Raw genomic sequence first — 22,449 nt, forward strand, 5'->3', positions numbered from 1 at the left:
CTCACAAACAAAAAAGGACTTTCATACCAACCTCACGAGAACATGGCCTTACCGCGGCCTTTACTAAAGCGTTCCCAATGAACCTACGAAGCGAGTTTTCCTTCTATCTTTTCCCACCATTCCGGAGATTCGTAACGCATGCATGCGGCCTTGCTTGCTCTGCCAATCAACGCGCCAGTCGGTGAATGTATCGGTCGCCGCTGTGCTCGGAATGCAATAAAGAACTGCCTGACGTAGCGTAAGGGCGATGTCGATGGCAAGCGCAACGGGCTCCGAATCGACTATCGTCATTATAGCGAAGCTGTTCTGCACGCACCCGAGTTCCCCAAGAACGCTGACATAGGGAACCAGGAGTGAAGCGAAAACGATGTCTAGCCACACTACGTCCCCGAGACGTAACAGAACCCCGGGGGTAGGGCTTGTTGTGGCCCACACATTGACATACGCGTATTAATTCTCCCTGCGCGGCAACGCTGGCGTCCGAAAGAGAAAAAAATGGATGCACCGTCCCGATACTGTCAAAGCGAATGTCCAGAGAAGCTGTTTCTAACCATTGCACCTGCTGAGAGGGCTACGCCATTAATTCCTTATTGCTTTAGACTAATGGTGATAACAGTCGCTTTGTGACCAAGACGAAAACCAAACGCGATCTGTACGGTGCTTCAGCGTGGCACATGAGCCGTAGCAGTGGGGTCATTGTAGCATGCGAGGTAAAAATTGTCTCCTACAAAAGCCAGAGATCAGCTCTTGTCGTTTTTTACAGTGCCAAAAATATAGTGGCGGACGGTAACAACTGGTCTGTGTCCTTTTTTTCAATTTCAACTTTATTTACCAAGAAGGGAATACATTTTGATTTGCAACACATCTGTGCCCACAGCAACCGTGCTAGTGGCGGGCCCATGCAATAATTACATCATAATATAGCAACTCAGCTATAAAGTAAATCAACACAGACAACAAAAGAAAGTGGTTGTCAGAAGCGGAACACATCCATACACATCAATGTACTTAAACATAGCACATATACAATCATACATCCGCATGCATACAAGTGCACATTCTCATACCTACACATATGCTCACGCGAAACAGAAGCAACGGCAAATCTAATCTTGCAACTAAATATAGCATACATTTTGTCCAGGCCCAAGTAATTAATAAGAAAACACAGATTTTACAGGTGGTAAACATAGTTATATGCAGGTCAAGTTAGCGATTTGAAGTTATCTTTGATACTGTTTTTCAAGGCTCGAGAAAAATTGCGGCTGTATTTAACGTCAACAGAAATAGCTTTCATATCTTAGTACCAAGATGCTGTATTGTACGTCTGCCATACACTTTTTGTACAAGCGGTGTGCTGACATTGATGTTTGTTTCCCTTCGTGTTGCGCGACCTGATTTTATGAAAATACTTGATGGCAAAGAGCTGTTTTCTGACAAAATATTCTGAGTGACGCAGGCTATTTTGTAATCTCCAGCGACCAAAAAAGGCATTATTTCTTGTTTACTGAGTATCAAGGCTGTGTGGTCGGTGCATTTTGAAAAGGTTATAATGCGGAATGCTCATTTTTGCAATTTTATAACTGGGTAAAGATACGATAAATATGTGCTGCCCCAAGCTTCAACACAGAATATTAAGCGACAGTGAACGACAGCGAAGTATATTGTTTTTAATGTTGGCAAGGGGAAATGCTGTCGGGCCTGGTGTGACGTGAAGCAAGCAAAACTTAATTTTTTACGCAGGTCACTGATGTGCTGTTTATAATTCATGGCCGCGTGAAATACTAGGCCGAGATATTTATACGTTTCTAATTTTTGAATCTGATCAGTTCCCAGTTTCAGGTTTATTGAATTATTGCTCTTTGCCCCTCAAGATGAAAATAGAATGTATTTTGTTTTGGTTACATTTAGCGCCAGCCTTCTTTCATCAAACCATTTGGCGATATTTATTAAGTCACTGTTCGCATCTCTTTCTAGCTGCTTAATGCTCTTTCCTACGAATAAAGCAACCGTGTCGTCAGCGTACATCATGGCTTCCCTTTTACTAAGCAATTCGGAAAATCGTTTAATAGAACAGGTCCCAAAACAGAACGCTGTGGCACTCCAGCTGCTATGGCTAGAAAATTTGAACAATTTTCATTTATGCAACCACATTTTTTGGCGTTGGGACAAATAACTTTAAATCAAATTTAGAGAAGAATCCCGGAAACCATAACAATTAAGTTTCGTTAGAAGTATATCATAATCCACAGTGTCAAAAGCTTTTCGCACATCTAAAAATATACCGGCAGCCACTTTTCCTTCATTCAGTGCGGTACTATTGATATTCGCAGCGCTAATATAAGCTGTGGATGTTGATTTGTTCATTTATAATCCGCGCTGCGGGGGGGGGGGGGGGGGCTATAACATTATATTTAACTAAAAATTTAAGAATGCGCTTTGCTATCAGCTTTTCAAATAATGTATTTATTGCAGAAAGTACAGAAATAGGTCTATATTTTTCAATTACGTTCACATCACCATTTTTATGTAGAGGCATTATTTTTGCAGTATTAAGCAGGTCGGGGTATACACCATCATAGAGTGCCTTATTAAATATTTTTATCAAGGAATGGGATAAGTACTTCTGCATTAGGTTGAAAATTCGCGTGGTTATGACATCGTACCCCGATGCTTTGCCAGTAGGCATAGCGTTTATAGTAGACATTATCTTTTTTGAAGTAATTAAAAAAACAGAAAAGAATTTACAATGCTGGAAGGCAATCTGAAGCTGCTCAGAGGCGGTAGTTGCAATGCAAGATTGCTCCTAACTTTGGTAAAGTACTCATTAAAGCTGGAAGACAGTTCTGCATTTGATCCACCATACAAGGGCAGATCCCGAAGTGGTGAAGAGTGCTTGTTTCCCTTTATTACGCAATTTATTACCTGTCAAAGTTTTCTTAATTTTTTCTGGTTTAGTGCGATAAGGCTACAACGGCACGCCCTTTTACTGCGGCGCAGTAAAGCTGTTAACTCGTTTCTCGTAGATTTGTACTGGCAGCGATTATATCCATTTTCATCACTTTGCTTGTGTTTTTGGTACCAATAATTTTTAGTAAGAGAGAGGGTGAGGATGCTGTGTGTTATCCAAGGGTAGATTGGTCACTAGTTCTCACGCGGGTGAGCAGAAGTTATTATTGCGCTTTCATCGAGCACGTCCCGAAATCGTTCGTACATTTTGTTCGCGTCTGTGCCACTGAAAATTTCATCCCGTGAAGCGTGTAAACTACCTCGCAGTCAACCGTTATCAATCCGAGTGGCCGACGGAACAGCAGTTGGTGCGGGCATGTCACAGCGAAATGACGTAAGGAAAAAAAACGTGAAAATGATCTGTAATGTCTGATTGTAAGACGCCAGAAAACGTATCGCCGGAATCGTATTTTCACAGCATGTGGTCGATAGGAGTCGAGGAATGATCAATAATACGTGTTGCGTGCATGATGGAGTTTCTGAATCCGTAAGATTCATACATTGTTATGTACACAAGGTTGGAATTTCCCAACAAATCAAGATTAAAATCTCCGCACAGAACTGTTTTTTTTCTTATTAGCAGCCACGTTAGCTGGGATTATTTGTAGTTTTTCCAAAAAAGAAGGAAGCCGAGAGTTTGGTGAACAATATAACACACCAATTGTTAGCCCTATTCTTAGCTTAACGAACACCATGTCGTGCTCACGGGTTTCTTTGTTGGTTAGGCGGGTACATTTTTTGAATTCCAAGTTTTCTTTTATATATATATTGTCACGGGGCACATATAGACGAGCAATTTCCCATACTGCGTGGGCTCAGACAGGAGACGACGAAGACGACGAAGTGGCTGTGTTCTTGCGCGCGCTATCTTATGGCCGCCATGTACATACTGTAAATAGATCACTTCAGCCAATCCCATCGTTCGTCTCACCTGTGTCCTGCCGCCACGTAACAATATTATCACACTACCACCCCTCGTTTGTGTTGGTCTTGAAAGAGACGCTACATTATATCCTGGCATATTTACAACTTGGTTAGGTTGGAGCCGTGTTTCCGTCAACGCAATCACATCATAAGCAAATTTGTGTTCTCGTAGAAGCAGCTCTAGGCTATTCATATTTTTACTAACGCTGTGGACATTGCAATGCAGAATTGATACGTTGTAGCTAGTGTGAGGAGAGAATGTATTATAAAACCACATATCAGCACGCAGCGACTAGTGGTAACAGCGCTGCCCGAAAAACACACAAAAAAACAATCAATTTCCAAGTACTCCGGGCAGCCTACACTTTGCACAACAATTCTCTATAGTGGTGAAACAATTAGGCTACTCTGAAATCAATGCACAAAAAGTTCACATGTGTTCAGAAAGTCGTTGAAAGTCAGTACGGCACAATAGTGATGCTCAGGATGTTATTCCTGACCGCTATGAAACGCGTGGACCTGCGTAACAGGAAGGCTTCTTCACCTAGAACTACGAACTCATTGTATAAGTGATTCATAAGGATTGACCGCACACGCCACAGCAATGGAAACATCGCCCGTTGCGGTCGGGCGCGAAGACACGCGGCACCACGATTTCGCCATTATACAAATGCAGAAGCACACATCAGGAAGTTCACCAACGTGTTATTTGAACGTGTGCTCATTCTAAGTGTAACACCAAACAACCTGCTTAGCACCGTCCAAAACGTTACCGCTACACGACACTGAAACAAGGCATGTTCCAATGTTTCAGTGTGCCCGCAGTGCGGGCACCGTGAGGAACGCACAATGCCGAATCTCGCCAGACGGTCACACGTCGGAAGAACTTTCCAGCCACGCAACCATCCGAAATCCCTAACATCAGAAGGAAGCTCCGTCGAAGTCAGCTGATGCCAACGGACACCGCGTGATCTTGCTATCTGCTGATTATCTAATTGGTTTATTGCCAATTTTTCGCACAATTCGCTTGCTGTACTTTCCCTAAAATGAAGGCTTGGCAAGGTAGACTGGACGTTTCTCAGTGTTTTCTAAACATAGGAATAAAATGGCGGTGACTGCTCAGCAGAGGGACCGGCAACGCGTTCATCATATAACATTGAGCGGTAAGTTCCCAGAAAGTACTGCAGCAGCGCCCTCCCTGGGTACTCAGTTGAGTCCACAAGGTCGAACACTGCGCGTACGGACAGCACGCTGCACATGGTTTGCAAGCAAGGCAGACACTGTATCTATCGTTTAACTTCTCAAGTGAGGTCTTCATTTTTCGGTTTTACAGGCGCTACGCCTACACAATCTTTACCATGTCGTCTTCAGTGGCTATGCGGACGACTAGCGAGTTTTCACGTTTTCGCGCAAGAATCCTTTCTTGCTGTACCCAAGAGAACTTCCACTGTTTTTCTTTGCGCAAACTTGTTGCATTTTCAAGCGGCTAAATTTTCTGGGCACAAATGCTCATTTATGTACACGGCACGACTCTCCTGGAAGCCGAAGTCTGACGCAGTAACCCTCTTCTTCTGAGACGCTTGAAGCACTTTTTTACGCAATGAGCGAGACACGAACCTAATCAAAATGTTTGACTTAGCTTTGTCCTTGGAAGGCACCGGGTGGATCAGATCGATCTCCGACTTCACTACACTGCTACCCAGGTTAGCTGTCAATGTCTACACGTGTTCTTGTAATTTTGTGTTTACTACAAACGGAATAGCTTAAATTTCAAGGTTGTTTAGCCGACTGTACTGTTTGAGTTCTATGACTTAAGCTTTTGTGGGTGGTAGTTCCTTTGTCAGTTTCTTGTTTTCCTTCTTAAGAACCTCGTGGTCCGACCGCAGCTCCTTGAAATCCGAGCATACATTCTCCAAGCTACGCTGTATGTCGTTAAAAGTGTCGCGCACATACTTAATATACTCCTTTACCGATCCTATGTCAAGTTATAGCCTCTCTAAAGTTTCCATTTTAGTACTCGTCTCCTTAAGTACTTTTGCCAGCTCTTTGATGGTCGAAGGCGGTTTATCGGCCATTGTCACAGAAAGCAGCAGCGGATGACTCAGTGCACTTCGAAACCGAAATTAAAATCGACGTACCTGTAACAAGCACCCGCCGCGGTGGCTCAGTGGCTGAGGCGTTGTGCTGCTGAGCACGAGGTCGCGGGTTCGATTCCCGACCACGGCAGCCGCTTTTCTGATGGAGGCGAAAAGCAAAAAAGCCCGTATGTATGAGATTTCGGCACAGGTTAACGATCCCCAGGTGGTCAAAATCAATCCGGAGCCTTCCACTACGGCGCGCCTCATCGCCTGCGTTGCGTTGGCGTGTTAAACCCTGCAATCAATCACCTGTAACAATCCCACTGGACGCATTCAGTGCGTGTTCAGCAGCAACCGCGCCTGAGTCACCCGCTGCTGTCCTTAGTTTCTCAGGCAAGCCAAGTACTTGTGCATGCTGTCAATGTGTGCTTTCCAATAATTGTTTTACATTTCTTGGGCTGCATTCCACTCCAACGTGCACGAGACTTAATTTCTTAACAGGACTGCTGAACGCTAGCGTGCGAAGCAAATCTCAGGATTCCCAAAACTGTATGGAATGACGCAATAGCCATGCGTGGTGCAGATAGTTCGGGGTACCCATTCGGCATCGTAAAGGCGCCCATCGCTGTGCCACGACAACCTTGAAACGTATGCTTCAGGAGGCACCAGCAAGTCAAATATTTTGGATACCCACAAGAACTAAACAAAAATTAAAGCCCCTCCACACAACGTGAAAGCTGTCGGAAGTGCTCAGCAGTGATTCGCTATAATAGGCTGTGGGGCTGTTCTCCGATCACTGCTAACACCTATCACGCTCTTCACCTCCCTTCCTCAGTTATCTCTTTACGAACTCAACGGAGGTTTCTTCAATGCAGTTCAAATTTCCCGCCTTCGCAGTGCTCGCGCGCCTCCTGCCTGGAACAGCGCGAGCGGGAGTTCTGTTTTTTTCTACGTGCTTTCATCTCACACACACAGAAGCCTTACTGCGAACTTTGGAACTCGTGGTTTTTGGTCGCCACTTTTTCGCTTACTATTGTAAATAGCAACCCAACGGGCGTTCCTGACTAATTGGACACGGGAGCTGCCGGTTATATACACACATTTTGCCCCAAGTGTACCTGCAGTTTCCTTTGCGCTACACAACCGGGAGGTGTATGAGAAGCGCCAACGGTTCAGGAATTCGGATGGTTATGACTCTATAAGCCGTTTGTTTTTCGAAACCTCTGTTTGGGTTGCTTACGCCGCTACCCCAGCATCTCTGTGTGGGTCCGTTACATCGTTACGACGCGTGATCGGCTGTGGCTAGACACGGTGACAGCGTACGAGCTACGACAAGACGGGAACCTAAAGTGCGCGGCACTTAAAACAACCCTGCAGATTTACCACATCTGCTAAAAGAATCCTCGTTACTTTCTTTGCAACCTTGCCTATTTGTCGTGCACATGGAGTTGGTGTACAGCATTTGACGTCGCACTTTCATATTTACAGGACAGTATCACTAGTAGAGTGTCTCTACAAGAAAAACATGAATTCGCTCCAATCCACGCTATGAAGGTGGTTAGACTGCGAAGCTGTAAACGGCACCCAGAACGATTACCCATGCGGCGGAACTTGAATTAAGACACGCATCTCTACAGAGAAGGAAATGAGACGCTCTGCCAGACGTAACCTTCGTTTCGCGGGCAGACGTGGGGAGGGGGGGGGGGGGAGTTGTACCCCGAAAGCAGTAGGCTCGAAAAAGGAGCGCCTTTGAAAGGGTCAGAAGGAGGGCGGTACAACTGGCCATGGCCAACGTTGCTACGGCGCCATCTCTTTCACTGTCTCCCCCTAACTCTTTTTCGATGTGTCGCCTCGCGAAAGCGCCCTCCCCCTCCCCAGACGCTCAATTCAAACCACAGTCTGTCTCCCCGTCTCCACGTGTGGGCGTAACTTCGTCGTCAAGACGACGGGCTCTCGCTCCGCTTCTCTATGCGGGCCCAGGTTGGATCCCCGGCGGTGCCAGTAGTATGTTTCTGTAGCCTGAGTGTAGCATTGGATGTTTATTTGTGCATCCAATCCACCTGGCAGTTTTCTGCTGACGCGGACACGAAAATGTTCTTGGCTGGTCAGAGGTATACTGCTTTGCGGTAAAAACAACCGAGGGTAGGAACATTCTTTGATGGGAACGCAAGCTCGTTCAGAGCAGCTTTTAATCTTCCCGAGCGTGACGCAGATCTATTTGACGTTGTTTTGTTCGTTTGGAGAATGTGCCTGTGGGATTTGTTCTGAGAACTGCCAATAGCAGTTTGATTTTCCATGGTACGCCTTATGGCATTCGCGTTCTTTTATATTACGCGCCCGCCTAAGTTGGCCATTGCATTGCTGCTAACCACGAATGCACAGAAAATGTATTCAACGAGGGGATGTGGTAGCTAGAGTATTGGTTTGTTGCGTTTCTTCAGCCAACGACAGGATCTACGAAACAACGTCGCCCCGTGATACTACATCAGCAGCTGGCGAGTTGGGATTTCCGCACAAAAGATAGCGGTGATGGGAGCTGACCGCTCAAACTTAAAAATGCGAAAACATTGGGTGCCCGATAAGGCAAGAAGGTGGGCGTTAGAAGCAATGCAAGGAACGCAAAAGCCCAGCGCGCCGCTAACCCAACTAAAACAAATAGCAGTGGAAGCTTTGTGTTCCCCACATGGTGAAAATCCCTCCGCACACTCATCTCACCAATCTTACAGCTCAAAAAGACGGCAGTCGAACCAAGGCACGCGCTGTGACGGGCAAGCGACTTAAGCGCTGTTCAACGCTTACGCCATTACGAACATAGTTTTGGAGGTACTTTCAATGTAAACAAAAGTGCGTCAAGAATTGGAAGAAAATTCCTGCCGGAACTTAGATTGCTCGCATTCTTTTAACGCCAAACTATTATGGTCTACCCGGCGATAATTTGCTCCTCCATCACGCGCGTACCATGCTCATCTCGAGAGCCAATATAATGCCGATTGGTAGCTTCTCAGTACGGGTTCTCAGTGCTCCTTGGTCTCGTAAGCAACTAAGAACAAAAAAGGAAACCTAAAAAGAGGCACACGATGCCGTAATAAATGCTAAGAACAACAATGCCCTCGCCAGCGAGACTATTTTCAGCATTGGAACACATCAGCGGGCTCAAATTTTCGCAAGAAGATTTTTTCTGTTGCTGGTGTCTCCATTGATCATTCGAAACAAGCACAATCCCATGATATTGACCTCATTTGTATCTTCCGACCTTACAAGGTGTTTGCTTTGACGTCGCAATAACTATAAGGCGCGTTTGCAAAAACATATGTTCGCTTTAGCCGATTCTGTAAATTGTTCTCCTTATTTCAGCATTTTATCTTGATCAATGTGCATACGTGCAAAGAACGAATCAAGAGAACCAAAAAGTATTGGTGTTGTCTTACCTTCAATCTTTTTAGATATGACTGACAGTTACTGGAAATTTCCCACCCTTTCCTTTCCTTCGTCTTTGTTGTTTACATTTCATCGAATTATCTTTTTCGTAAACCCTCTCCCAAACGACGAGAGTAGCAGTCGACGCTCCCAAACTGTTTGTTCAGTGTGGCTTGTGGAAAGGCGGCCACGTTACTATCGCGGCTCGCTCCCAGGCCTCCTCATGCTGCGTCGTCTCATCAGCAGGCACTATGCTTCGATAGCAGTTGCACCTCTATATTTTCTCTTTCTCATTCGCGGAACCGCCTGATTGGGTCCGAACAGGCATCGCTCCCGAACAAGTTAGGACCGTCTTTTCTTCACCATGAGTTCGTTGATCAGAAGAACAATTGTGCTCCCGAAGTTTACCATTCCATCGGCATTCCGGATCACGATTCACTGCATGCGGCAGTCATGTCTTTATTACACTACGATAGCGTTTTCCTGTCCAGCCTACGCTTTTTCTTGCCGAGCAGTTGCGTCTGAACGCCAGCGGCATCAACGAGCCCTTAAATCGACCATTCCCTCCCTCCCTGGAGCAAAATCTTTCGTACGTGCAAGCGCAGCTCAGCATCTACCATCCATCAGATCAGCTTACAGCAGCTCTTCCACCTTCCCCTTCAGAAGTGGCTTACCTATCGCTGTCGCGACGACGTTAAATAAGCAACGCTGATGGGCTTTTAGAATTTTCAGATTACATAGTAATACTTCCTCCAAACCATTACGTTCCATCTCAAAACAATGTTCTCTCAGTATTCACTAGAAAAATGTCAAAAATGCCCCTCTAAGAGTTTAAGAATAAGAAGAAGAAATTTATTTGCCGAAGACATATTCACATAACAACATATCCTCAAGGAGGTCCCAGAGCACGAGGCTGGAGGGGGACCTCGTATTACAGATAGAAAATAAAAAAATTCAATGCTGCAGCAAAGTCAGCAGTGAAAAGAAGGTATAATGCGTTAGTGCGAAATACAACTCAGAGAGCTTTTTATGGATGTTATATGTGCACTATGCGAAATTTAACAAAGAACGTTGAAAACAATGTCGCAAAAATAGTAAAGTAGTAAACAGGTCAGGAGTGCAAAGACAAATACAGCGTAAAAACATAGGGTTCAACCAGTTAAGCAAATTATTCATTCAGGTTGAGTAAATATGCACGGAGATTGTTCTTAAAGCTTGGTAAAGATCGCGATTGTTTTGTTTCTGTCGGGAGAGAATTCCAGTTATTTACAGCCACAAAAGTAGTATTCAGCTTGCCATAATTGGTGCGCATTTTAGGTAGAAGTAGGTTGCCAGTGGAAGCGAACCTGGTGGAATTCAAATTTTTTAGTGAGTCGCGGTTGAATATGCTAAGTGAACAGAGAACATGCGCAGATTTGAACAGGTCAATAAGGAGGCTAAATTTCCTAAGATTTGAGACCGTGAGTATGCACTATTCTGTAAGTAACAATGAAGCGTTAGTCCAGTATTGGCTGAAAGTGATGATATGAATAGCTTGGTTCTGCAGATGTTGTAAAAGAATTAAGTGGGTCGAGTATGTATGCCCCAAGATGCGGCGCAGTACAAGAAATGACTGTGAACAAAAACAAAGTAAAGGGAGATTAGTGTGGGAGTTTTAAAGAATGGGTGGGCCTTTAAGAGGTTGGGAATGCCGAGGGCAGCTTTCCGTTTCACTTGGGCAATATGGTCAGTGCACTTCAAATTTGTATCGGGTACAACACCCAGGAATGAACATTGCTTAACCATAGGTATTGAGTAATTGTTCGACAAGATAACTGGATTGGAAGTGAGTGGCTCTTAGTGCGAATGGAAAACCCTAAAAGTTGTCTTAGGTGCATTAATCTGTAGGCAGTTATTACGACACCAAAGCAAAATATTGTTGAAATCATTGCTGAGGTTAGACATAACGGAGGCAACTGATGTACTACATGCATAAAGAAATGGTTCACAGCAAGTAAGGCAGGTGGGAAGATCATTGATGTAGATTGAAAATAACATTGGCCCGAGGATTGATCCTTGTGGGACGCCTTTATTTGTGGTTTTGAAACTTGATGTTACGGTAGATAAAAATACTGCCTGCTTCCTATTTGACAAATTACTACTAATAAAAGTTAGGGCTGGACCACCTACACCTATGGCTTCGAGTTTAGCAAACAAGATACTGCGATTAATGGAATCGTATGCTTTGCTAAGGTCTACAAATAACGCGCCAGCATAGCATCCCGAGTCTATTGCAGTTTTAATTTTATCTCTGAAAGAAAGCACGGTGCAGTCAGTCGAAAAACCAGCCTGAAAGCCATATTGATGAGGTGAGAGGATGTTAAATTTTGATAGATATTTCATCAAGCGATTTACAAAGCACTTTTCAACAACTTTGCTGAAGAAGGACAAGATGGAGATCGGACGTTAATTGGCAGCACATTCTGTTTCCTTTTTTAAAGACTGGAATTACTTTTACTTTTTTAAGCTGTAGGGTAAATACTCCGGTTGAAAACATCAAGTTAACTACATGGCTCAAGGGGGTTCCTATGGCATACGGTATTAATTATTTAGTACTGGGATAAATATGGTCAAAGCCTGCACCAGTTACTTTGATGTCTTTTATTATGGCAGTCATTTCATCCGGGGTTGTCGGGAAAAGGAAAAAGGACTGGGGAAGTCGTTGTAATGGTTGAGGTTCAGTTCGTGGGGTGTGGAGTTGGCTCCCACAGAATTGTTGATTAAATATATTTGCAATGTCGAATGGGTCATTGTACTAATTGTCGGAGGATATCAATTTCGATACATGAGAGTGCTACGCGTTATTGTTAAGGAAATTGTTAATTATTTTCCATTTCTGTTTTACGTCGTTGCCTGCCTGATCAATCTTATTCTCGTAAAATCTTTTGGCTGTCTTCGGCAGTTTATTAAGGGTATTGCGGTACGTTTTATACCGATCCTTTACCTTGGTGTTAAAAGGCCGTTTTTTTGTTTTGTTATACATATTTTCTCTTTTTCGCATAGATTTCAGTAGTACATTAGTTAGCCAGGGGCTGTGAGGAGCTGGGAACTTTCTATTACACTTAACAACCGCCGAAGCCTTATCCGAACACTCTTTAACAATGCATACCATCTTATTATAGGCCGATTCAGCGTCTGTTAACGTATAAACACCTGACCAATCCGCCCGAAGCACCTGGCTAGCAAACTCTTCCTTATTAAGCACGGTTTTATAAAATGCCCTATTTTGTTTTTTCGCGTGGCAGTCGAGAATAAAAAATATGGGATAGTGGTCCGTCGGGCTCAATTCAAGACGGCCATCGGCTTCTTCAGATATGAAATTTGATAAAATACGGTCAATAATCGTACCATTTGTACTTAGGACACATCTAGTTGGAATGCTAACCAGTGATTCATAGCCAAAGCCAAGGAAGCAGTTAGTATAATCGACACACGAAGGCTTACGCTCATCTGACAGATTAATATTGATATCGCCTAAAATTACTACATTTTTCTTTTCTAGTGAGCTGAGGGGTTTGGTTAATTCTGTGCAGATGGAGGCGAAAAGCAAAAACGCCCGTGTGTACGAGATTTCGGCGCACGTTAAAGATCCCCAGGTGGTCAAAATTAATCCGGAGCCCTCCACTACGGCGCGCCTCATCGCCTGCGTTGCGTCGGCGCGTTAAAACCCACAATCAATCAATTAATTCTGTGCAAAATATCGACACTGGTGATGAAGGTGAACAGTATATGGAGCCGATAACAGGTTTACAAAACTCAGTAGGTAATGACGGTTCATCCAATTCTATCCAAACTGACTGGCATTTTTTAACGGAAAGCGACGGCGTGCTTGTTTTAGAGTTGATGTGGTAATTTGCAGTGGCTGAGAGCCGTTGAAATATCCGCGTAGAGCCCACATGTCGGGTAGCGAACTTAACATTTTACACCTGACTCCCCGAGGTTAGGCCGGACCTTCGTCGAGTACAAATAAAAGAAAACTACCACAGACCCTAAGGCGACAACTGCTCAAACGCTGCACCCAATTTCTTTTCGCCATGTAATTTTTGCAATAAGATGTTCGTGCCATCCTTGTGGTTGGTGGACACGCCGTAAGCGAGCCTCTTGCTCGACATCAAGCTCACTTGCTCATTTGCCTAATCGTCGCTTACGTGTTTCCTAACATAAGTTTCGTTTTTGAATTGAGACCTTTTCAGCTCCATGTCGTCCTTTTATTTTACGTTCCTTTACCCATTTTTACACCCTGTGGTTTCCTGGCGTAATGTTTTCTGCAATTATAGAGTAAAAACTTCATGGGTTTAGGCGGTGTTTTCCACGGTGGCGTCAGAACAAAACTCAATGACCTGAAAAGCGTTTCTTGTAAAGTGTGCGCGCCCTCGACACGAATAACACTACGGCGAAAGAAGCCTAAAGTGACAGCTCGTAGAGATGATAGGGAATGAAACGCGTGAGGCTGTAACGAAACCAATCAGTTCGCATTATATCGATCGCAAGCCTATCCTCAGTACCATTACCAAAAATAGCAGATACACTCATTTAACCCTGTGTGAAATGCTGCAGCTACACCGGTACGCCAGCCTCGCTGGGTGGGGTGCCTCCTTTTTTAACCCATTCGTCACACAATACGCTCTAAATGTTTCAGATGGCTGATGGCACCAACATGTCAAAATAATCTTCCAAAACCCTCCAAGAAATGCCACTATAAGCATTTTGATGTCATATTGAAGTTTAACGGCCGCAGAAAGAAAACCAATTTTCATGCGATGTTTTTACCCGGTAGAGCAACCAGCAGAGATTATTTTTAACTATTACGTTTTGCGTTTTAACTGCTATCTCTGGGTACGCTTAAAGAAGGCAAACATAGCGATCGAAATTCGAAACAAAAAACCGTGAGTCTCGGTTTTTTTTGTTTTCAGTTGGAGAGCGACAGGTTCTTCGTGCTGGCGCAACAACACCTTGGGGCAACCACCACCTGCAAGTTTTGAAATTCGCCTTCTCAGCAAGTTCAAGTTCTCGTCTGGCGCTTCACTAGAGTACTGTGTCTTGCTAAGTTGCGGTTTTCATGGCCACTGTAAAACGCAGACCGAAACTGTTTCTTGTAATGTCCTACCCCCTATAAGCCAAGAAGCATGTACTCCGCCGAGATCGCCGAGATTTGTTTCTTCAAAACGAGGCCTAGAAACAAGCATTCTGTATTACGACCTTTTCTTTATTTTTCCCTTTCATTCTGACATTCTGTCGATTTTTGCACCCGTAAGGCATGTTTTTTTTACTATCCTGTAATTCGTTGTCACTGTCTCTTCTCAACATACAGACGTTCGACAGAACAATATTTGCGTGTGCATGAGATCTAACCTAAACACTCCCCAATTATTGGGTATTTCTAACGCAAATCGAATTACATCTTATTAGTCGTTGACAGCGCACTAGAATACCCCGCATGTCCAGAATTTTGTGACGGCTGTATACTTGGGTTTGCTACGAACATTGCGGCAGCATTGAGAGCTGCGTAGAAGTGCGAAGAATTTGTAGAATGAGTGAGTAGGTAAAACATGTATTTAGAGCAAAGTAAAATACAAACAAAAAGTGTTGGGTGGACACTTTCGGGTTCCGAAAGCTGAGAGCTGTCTCTGGTGCTCGGGCTCGGGCGATCAGGCGTGCCTGGGCTTCCCACCTCCAGCTGCTCAGTTCGCACTCCCTCTTCTCCGGCGGACGGCAAAGGCAGGACATTTGGCATTAGGGGTATTCAAGCGTGATGTGCTTTGTGGGGGAGGGAGGCTGTAATTTTTTTAGATTTCTTGCAAACAATTGCTGACATCACTAACAGTTATGCACAACCACTGCACTCCTCTGTGCGTCTGTCTTTTTACAAAAAAGTTGTACGAAAATTTTCCTCGGCGTAACCTGTATTTATTATTCGTTATTTGCTATGTTGTAGAGTGTTCTGTTTATTGCTGCTCATTTAGTATATAGATCGATTATCGATTATATTATATATATATATATATATATATATATATATATATATATATATATATATATATATTATCGATTATATCCATTATATATATAGATTATGTTACTTTTGCACGCAAACTGTGGTGATTTATTCACAGCCAACACGTTTCATTTTGCAGCGGAAGGCAGTTGAAAACAAATAACGTGCATAAGAGATATTCAAAGAGCGTTTAAACAAACCGGCTTCTTGACACAAACACGGCAGCAAAGAAAAAATATCAGCAGTAAAATAGCGTACCCACATAGCTAAGGAAAATATCTAACAATAAGAGATGCGACGCTCCAAGGTGAAGGAAATGATCAACAAGAAAAAAGTGAGAGTCCGCCTGACAGAAACAGAGGCCAGAGACGAACACGTGGCGCTTTATTTCAAGCTCGTACGAGAGACGTGCACAACGCTCTTCCTACAATATTGTCACCGGCGGAAACAGCTAGAAAATAAAAAGTGGTTGGGCAGTACCCCTCGTCGAAGGGCAATATACCCTGGCGGGAACAAAATGAATCTGCGGGTGTTCTGTCAGGGAGACGACTGTATTTGCGCACGAGCCGCGGTGATTTGACAATTTTACACAAAGAAAGAAATGTAGAAAATTACAGAAAAAACGAAAAGAAAACGCGGAGAATTCTAAGGCTGTGTCAGTGCTAAAAAAGCAGCATCGCAAAGTGGGTGCGTGTAACAAAAACTGAACAGAAAGTGGAGCAGCAACCACTACGCTGGCGATCTGCAATATGCCACAGCATCGTGTATAAGTCGCAGGATGATTTTAGTGGTACTGAGTAAAGTCTATATAATGATACTTTCGTGATTAACTGGTGTCCTTGTCTAGCCGTCAATCTTTTTTTCCAACTGCCTGCATTCCTAACCATGTGGATGAATTTGATTGATTGGTTGATTGATTGTAGGGTTTTAACGCACCGACGCAGCGCAGGCGATGAGGCGCGCCGTAGTGGAGGGCTCCGGATTAATTTTGACCACCTGGGGATCTTTAACGTGCGCCGAAATCTCGTACACATGGGCGTTTCTGCTTTTCGCCTCCATCAGAAAAGCGGCCACCGCGGCCAAGAACAGCGCGACCGGGAATCGAACCCGCGACGTCGTGCTCAGCAGCGCAACGCCTTAGCCACTGAGCCACCGCGGTGGGTGGATGAATTCGAAAGTCGGCCAAGGCACGGAGCTTGATCATTTATGGTTTTGATGGTGACCAGACAACAATGTGTCCTAATTTCTAAACACATTTCTGGGCGAAATGCCTTCTGTGTTCAAAGTGGAACTGCCGGATCATGCCCACACGCTAGGATTGTTTTCGCAAAATAAATGCCGTGGAATAATAACCACGTTCGGCAGTATTAAAACAAACAGCCAAATTTTTCTTCAAGATATCAACTGAAAACAGCACGTGTTACTGTAAGTGAAGATTACTGCCTAGCGGTGACCAATTTTGTTGTAATATGTATTTATTAATCCTATATACACTCCGTGCCTTGACCTTTGTCATCGCCGGAGGGGGAGATGGGGGAAGGGAGTTGGAGGAAGGGGGGGGGGGGGCTGAGTGTCCTGACTGAATGACCAATTTTCTTTGCACTACACGAAACTGATTATCAAAAATAAGGCTTACGCACCACCCAGCAGTCTGTGTGATCGAGTTCGGAGGCGACACTCGCGAATCATCTTCACATCTTACCAACATGACCGAATTTTATACATAGACCAGCCAGATGGGTAGTGGCGCATACGTCCAACTATCGATTGTGTTCAGAAACATTCGTAGTTTTAAAAAAAAAATTGGAATTCTTGCGCGCAATAGTTTATTCGTGGTCGGCAGACACTATCGTATTTTCGGAATCATTGTTGTCTAATAAAACATTGGAGGTCGATCTTTGTTAATATTAGAAGAAATATAATATTTACCGCTACGACCTAGACGGAGATCTAGAGGTGGTGCCTAATAGCTGCTGAATAAAGTATTGCTTCATTGTAGGGTTCAAGTATCTAGCAGTCTTGATGCTATGTGGGTAATATTAGCGCTCAAAGATAGTACGAGGTCAATCGGAGCATGCTATAGACCCCCATACAGTGACCATTCCTTTTTAGCACTCTTCATCATCATCATCATCATCATCATCATCACCCACTGCAGGGCAAAGGCCTCTCCCATAGACCTCTAATTATCCCGGTCCTGTGCCAACTGCGACCAATTTAGCACCGTAAACTTCTTGATCTGATCTGCCCGTCTAACTGTCTCCCACCACCTACCACGCTTGCGTTCTCTAGGGATCCACTCTGTTACCCTTAATGACCAACGGTTATCTTGCCTTCGCATTACGTGTCCAGCCCACACCCATTTCTTCTTCTTAATTTTTACTAATATGTCGTCTCCTGACGCCGCCACATCGATGTCAGTTATAGCTGGTATCAGTAACCACTCACTGTTACACTTCGTTTTAAATTTCCCTGTGCCGCGCCTAAAACACACGTGTAGTACACACATTATTTCGCCAAAGTTGACTACGACTACATTAGCGCTGAATTTTTGGCCTTTGGTGACGAATTCGTAGGACACTTTACGAAGCGTTCAGTAGAAGGAAATGGAAATGTTTCAAACAAAACTAAATCACCAAACAGCATTCGCCCAGGCTCATGACAAAAAACAACGGAGCACTCACGTACAAGACACTACCCAACTCGCCAACATGAAAATACGGACTTTTTAAGCGCTGTCCAGCGTATGAACCTGCTGCAACGATGACTGGCTTATCGATGCGCCAGCTACACTTACTTTGGTGATGTGCGGGATGCTGAAGATTATTCCTTAAAAGGGCCCTAAAGAGGGTTCTCTAGGTTGCGATTTTACGTGCGCAAAAGCTGGAGTACTATCCAAAGAGCGTCATGCCGCAAAAATGGTTTAAAAGCGTTAAGTATTAGCTGAGTTATCGTTTATTAACAAGGGCCAGCAATTAAGCCAGGTGCTCTTACCCTCTCAGCCCGCCTTAAAGCTGTGTGGAAGCGGTGACGTCAGCGACCATGCGCAAGACCACCTAGAGAAACAGGGCAAGGTTCGACATGCACGCAGCCATTGGCTCCCCTCGGCGGTACGTCACGCTTTTTCTTAGCGACCGTCGCGCAGGTTCCTTTTACAACTGTTGACCGGGGCCGGTCAGGCCACTCGAACATCCCGGCGACCGTGCTACTCGCGTTGGCCGTGCTCGCGTCGGCACGTCAATTTGAGAGTAGGGGAAACGGGCGTTTGAACGCCAGGTAGGGGGTTCCCAAACACAACATGCTTTCTCGCGACCGTAATTGACGATTTACACCGACGACTAGTAACACTGGCGTTTTCCGCACACGCGGCGCTCACGCGGCGAACGCCCGGACGCTCGAAAAGGGCTTAGCATAGCTGCAGTTATACATTATAAAATCACCGCATTATGAAGCCACGCCGAAGACGATCACCAGCGCAATCTTTAACAGCACTATCAAACCCTGCCACATATTTATAAACTGATTTTCAGCAATAGTATCGCTCTGCCGAGCGGTGACAAGTTTTAGCTGCTGCGGTGTATGCCGTATCGTGCATATACCGCAGAGTGGCTCCTTGTCGACCGAACAGGCAGATGCTTGCCGTCGTCGCGCGTGTAGCGGCGTTTCCGCCTGCAGAGACTCTCCGTGCGTTTCAGCGTTATTCACACATCGTAAACCTCGCCCTATATGTGAAAACTAAGCTAAGCTCGTGTGACGGACGGATAGTGGCGGTCGAGAGTCTTCCCAAGTGGGTTACGCCGTGACTTTCCGGTGGCTCTCCTTGTCTTGCCTCTCCTATTGTGTAGCAATGCCCTCAAACAGGCTGCCTCTGAGTTATCAAGGTGGGCATGGATCCACGAAAACAGCAATGTACTCACCATTATTGTTCGTTGCGCAGTTCACAAGATTCCTCACGGCATGCAGATGGGTCGCCCCCTCTGAGACTGCGCACTCTTGTACCTCGACGCACATTTGCTGTGTGGCGGCTATGCACTTACTCTGCCAGCCATCCGCATGCATCCCGATAGCCTTATCGTCGGAGAACAGAACCAGCCTGGCACCCCCGGTTTTTTGCCAAGGTAACCTCGTTCTCAGCATCCCAGCCTCAACGTCATCGTTTCCTTGCTTGGCGGACCACATAAAAGGGCACCCCAGCGGCCACCACGCAAGTGGGCATGGATGCACGACAACAGCCGTGTACTCACCGGTATTGTTCGTTGCGCAGGTTAGTCGCCTTTCCGTCCCACCTTGTAAATGCTTCACTTCGGGTGACTTCTGTATTGTCAAGCTTTCAAGGCCGGAAGCCTTGCTTGATTCATTCTGTGCCTTATTTTTGGTATTATGTGGTGGCGTTGAGTTAAACCGGGGGCCCAATGAGGAAATACTGCGATTAGTAAAGTAAACTAATGAGTGCTGCCTTAAAATTGAGACGAACCAAACGAACTCGTCAAAGGCAGTCGACGAGCTTAAAGCCGCTCATGAATCGGTCGTTGCTTCTGTTTCTGCCATCAATACCCGTCTAGAAGCCGTTGAGAAGCGGGCTACTGCTCTTGAAGGTTGTCAGCGTGACTTGGCTTCTATAGGGCGAACTGATTGTCTCCTTAATGAAATAATGACTTTACGAGCAAGGCTTGACGATGCCTAGGACCACTGCCGGCGCGACAATCTTCTGTTTTTCGGTTTCGCAGACAACCCCAAGGAAAGTTGGCAGGAATCAGAACAGAAGACTCTGTCGTTTGCCTCTGAAAAACTAGGCTTAGAAATCGCCGAAGAAAATATTGAGGGCGCTCATAGGATACGCCTACATGTTCGAGATAAGAAGAGACCTATCTTTGTAAAATTTGCTTCTTACAAAACACAAGATCTGGTGCAGTCAAAGCGATCGTTTCTGAACGATACCGACTTTTACATTCGAGATGACCTTTCACAAGAACTGCCCGAAAGAAATTGCTTGAGTACGTGAAAGGTCTTAATGCCTCGTACAAACTGCTCAACAATAGGCTCTCTGTTGGCGACATCCTCTGCCTCAGAACCTGGTGTATCACTCCTACGGTCGCCGCGTTCAGAGCGGGTCTGTGGACAGCCGAGCGGCAGCCAGGAGTGCGCGAGGGGTAGTGGTCTTCACCGTGAGAATAAAGCGTCCGTCTTCTCCACAAACATTCCTAGCCTGTACTGTAAAAAGGAAAGCCTTAGCGCTTGAATAAATTACTCCGAGGCTGATATTGTTGCACTTACCGAGACTTGGTTGTTAAGTAAAATAGCATCGCCTGAGCTATTTCAGTGCAACCAAAAGTACGTGGTGTATATTCGTGACCGTGGTTGCAAAATCTGTAATGGTGTTTTAACTGCTGTTAGTGACCATTTCGAGTCCTTTGTAATCATGGTTCATTCTAACCTAGAGATTCTCTGGTGTTGCATAAATTACAATTTCAAGACATTTATTATATTTGGCGTTTGTTATCGGTCCGCCTCTACTGCTTGTGGTTTTTACGAGAATCTTCACGATTACTTGAACCAGATTGCAGTGCGTTATCCGGGTGTGCCACTTTTCCTTCTCGGTGACTTTAATTTCTCAACAATCAAATGGGCGCATGCGTGTCCCTTTGCCGATCCTGCGTCTGCCGAGGCTTCGCGTTTTCTTAATGTCTGTTCTGAATTTAGTTTATTACAGCTAGTCTGTCAACCAACACGTGTTACTCCAACATCTTCTTTGCTTGTCTTAACTCTGACGTCATCCCCTGACATCACATCTCCCATTGCGCACGCGCCTGGGTTAAGTGACCACGCCGTGCTTCATTTTACTTTTACCCTTCCTCGGAATAGAAAACCTAAGCGGCTAAAACTAATCAGAGATTATAACAGAGCTAACTTCGAGGCTATAAACGCTGAACTTTGCGCTTTTATAGATACTGTGCTGCCATCTGGCATAACACAAAGCATTGAAGACTTGCGGTCCTCTTACAGATGCAAGGTTTTAGAATTAATTAATAAATACATACCTTTGAGGAATGTGTACAGCAACTCTAATGCTACCTTGTATACGCGATATCTTGAAAGTCTATCCAATGAGATAGCCAGGCTCTTCCGGGCTGCTAAAAAATTGTCAAGTTCGGTGCGGTGGGCTGCCTATAAGCTAGCAGCATCGTCGCACGCGAAAGCATTGAAAACGGCTAAAAGTATTTTTTTCACTATACCTTACCCTCCTTATTGAAAACTAACCCTAAGCGTTTTTGGAGCACTATGAAGCCGAAGCAGGACTAACATTTGTCTGGTTAGGCATGTCGGCAGAACCAGTTCCGAACCATTTGTGTGCCTGTGTACTTAATAATAGCTTCGCGAATTCTTTTAAGTGCGAATGCACTTCCTTAGCGAGCCTGAAGCGTCCGCCGCCCTACGCATAGCAACAGCTGCGGGTGCGCGCGCTTCTCGTCTTCCTTGGCAACGGGGGGAGATGGGCGCCCGCTGCCTGGCCGCTGACATGGCACATACCCACGTGGGGGATTGGCCAGGAATCTCCTCGTCTTCCTTGGCAACGGGGGGAGATGGGCGCGCGCTGCCTGGCCACTGACATGGCACATACCCACGTGGGGGATTGGCCAAGAATCGGGCGTGAGAAGGGCTAATGCACCCGCTTAAAGGAGTACTGACACGAAATTTCAAAGCTGAGATCCGCTGTAGCAATCAAGTACAACGACAACACAAATAGGTGTCTGTGAATAAATGCATCTTTCTTTCTTTGTAGTTATGTGTGTGTGTGTGATCTCTCTTTCGCGAACATTACCGAACCGCGCAAATTCAACTCGTGCATTCGCACTTTCACATTCTTCCCCTCGGGGAAATGCGGGGAATTTTTTTCTGACCCCTTTATCAGTGATTTCCCCCCCATGCAAGAATCTAATTTTTTCCCCATGGACCCATTAACTCTTGATCCTGCTGGTATTGCAGCCA

This window comes from Haemaphysalis longicornis, unplaced genomic scaffold (genome assembly GCF_048455015.1).
Source record: "Haemaphysalis longicornis isolate Haplotype H1 unplaced genomic scaffold, Haemaphysalis longicornis Haplotype H1 scaffold_9, whole genome shotgun sequence".
Classification (NCBI taxonomy): domain Eukaryota; kingdom Metazoa; phylum Arthropoda; class Arachnida; order Ixodida; family Ixodidae; genus Haemaphysalis; species Haemaphysalis longicornis.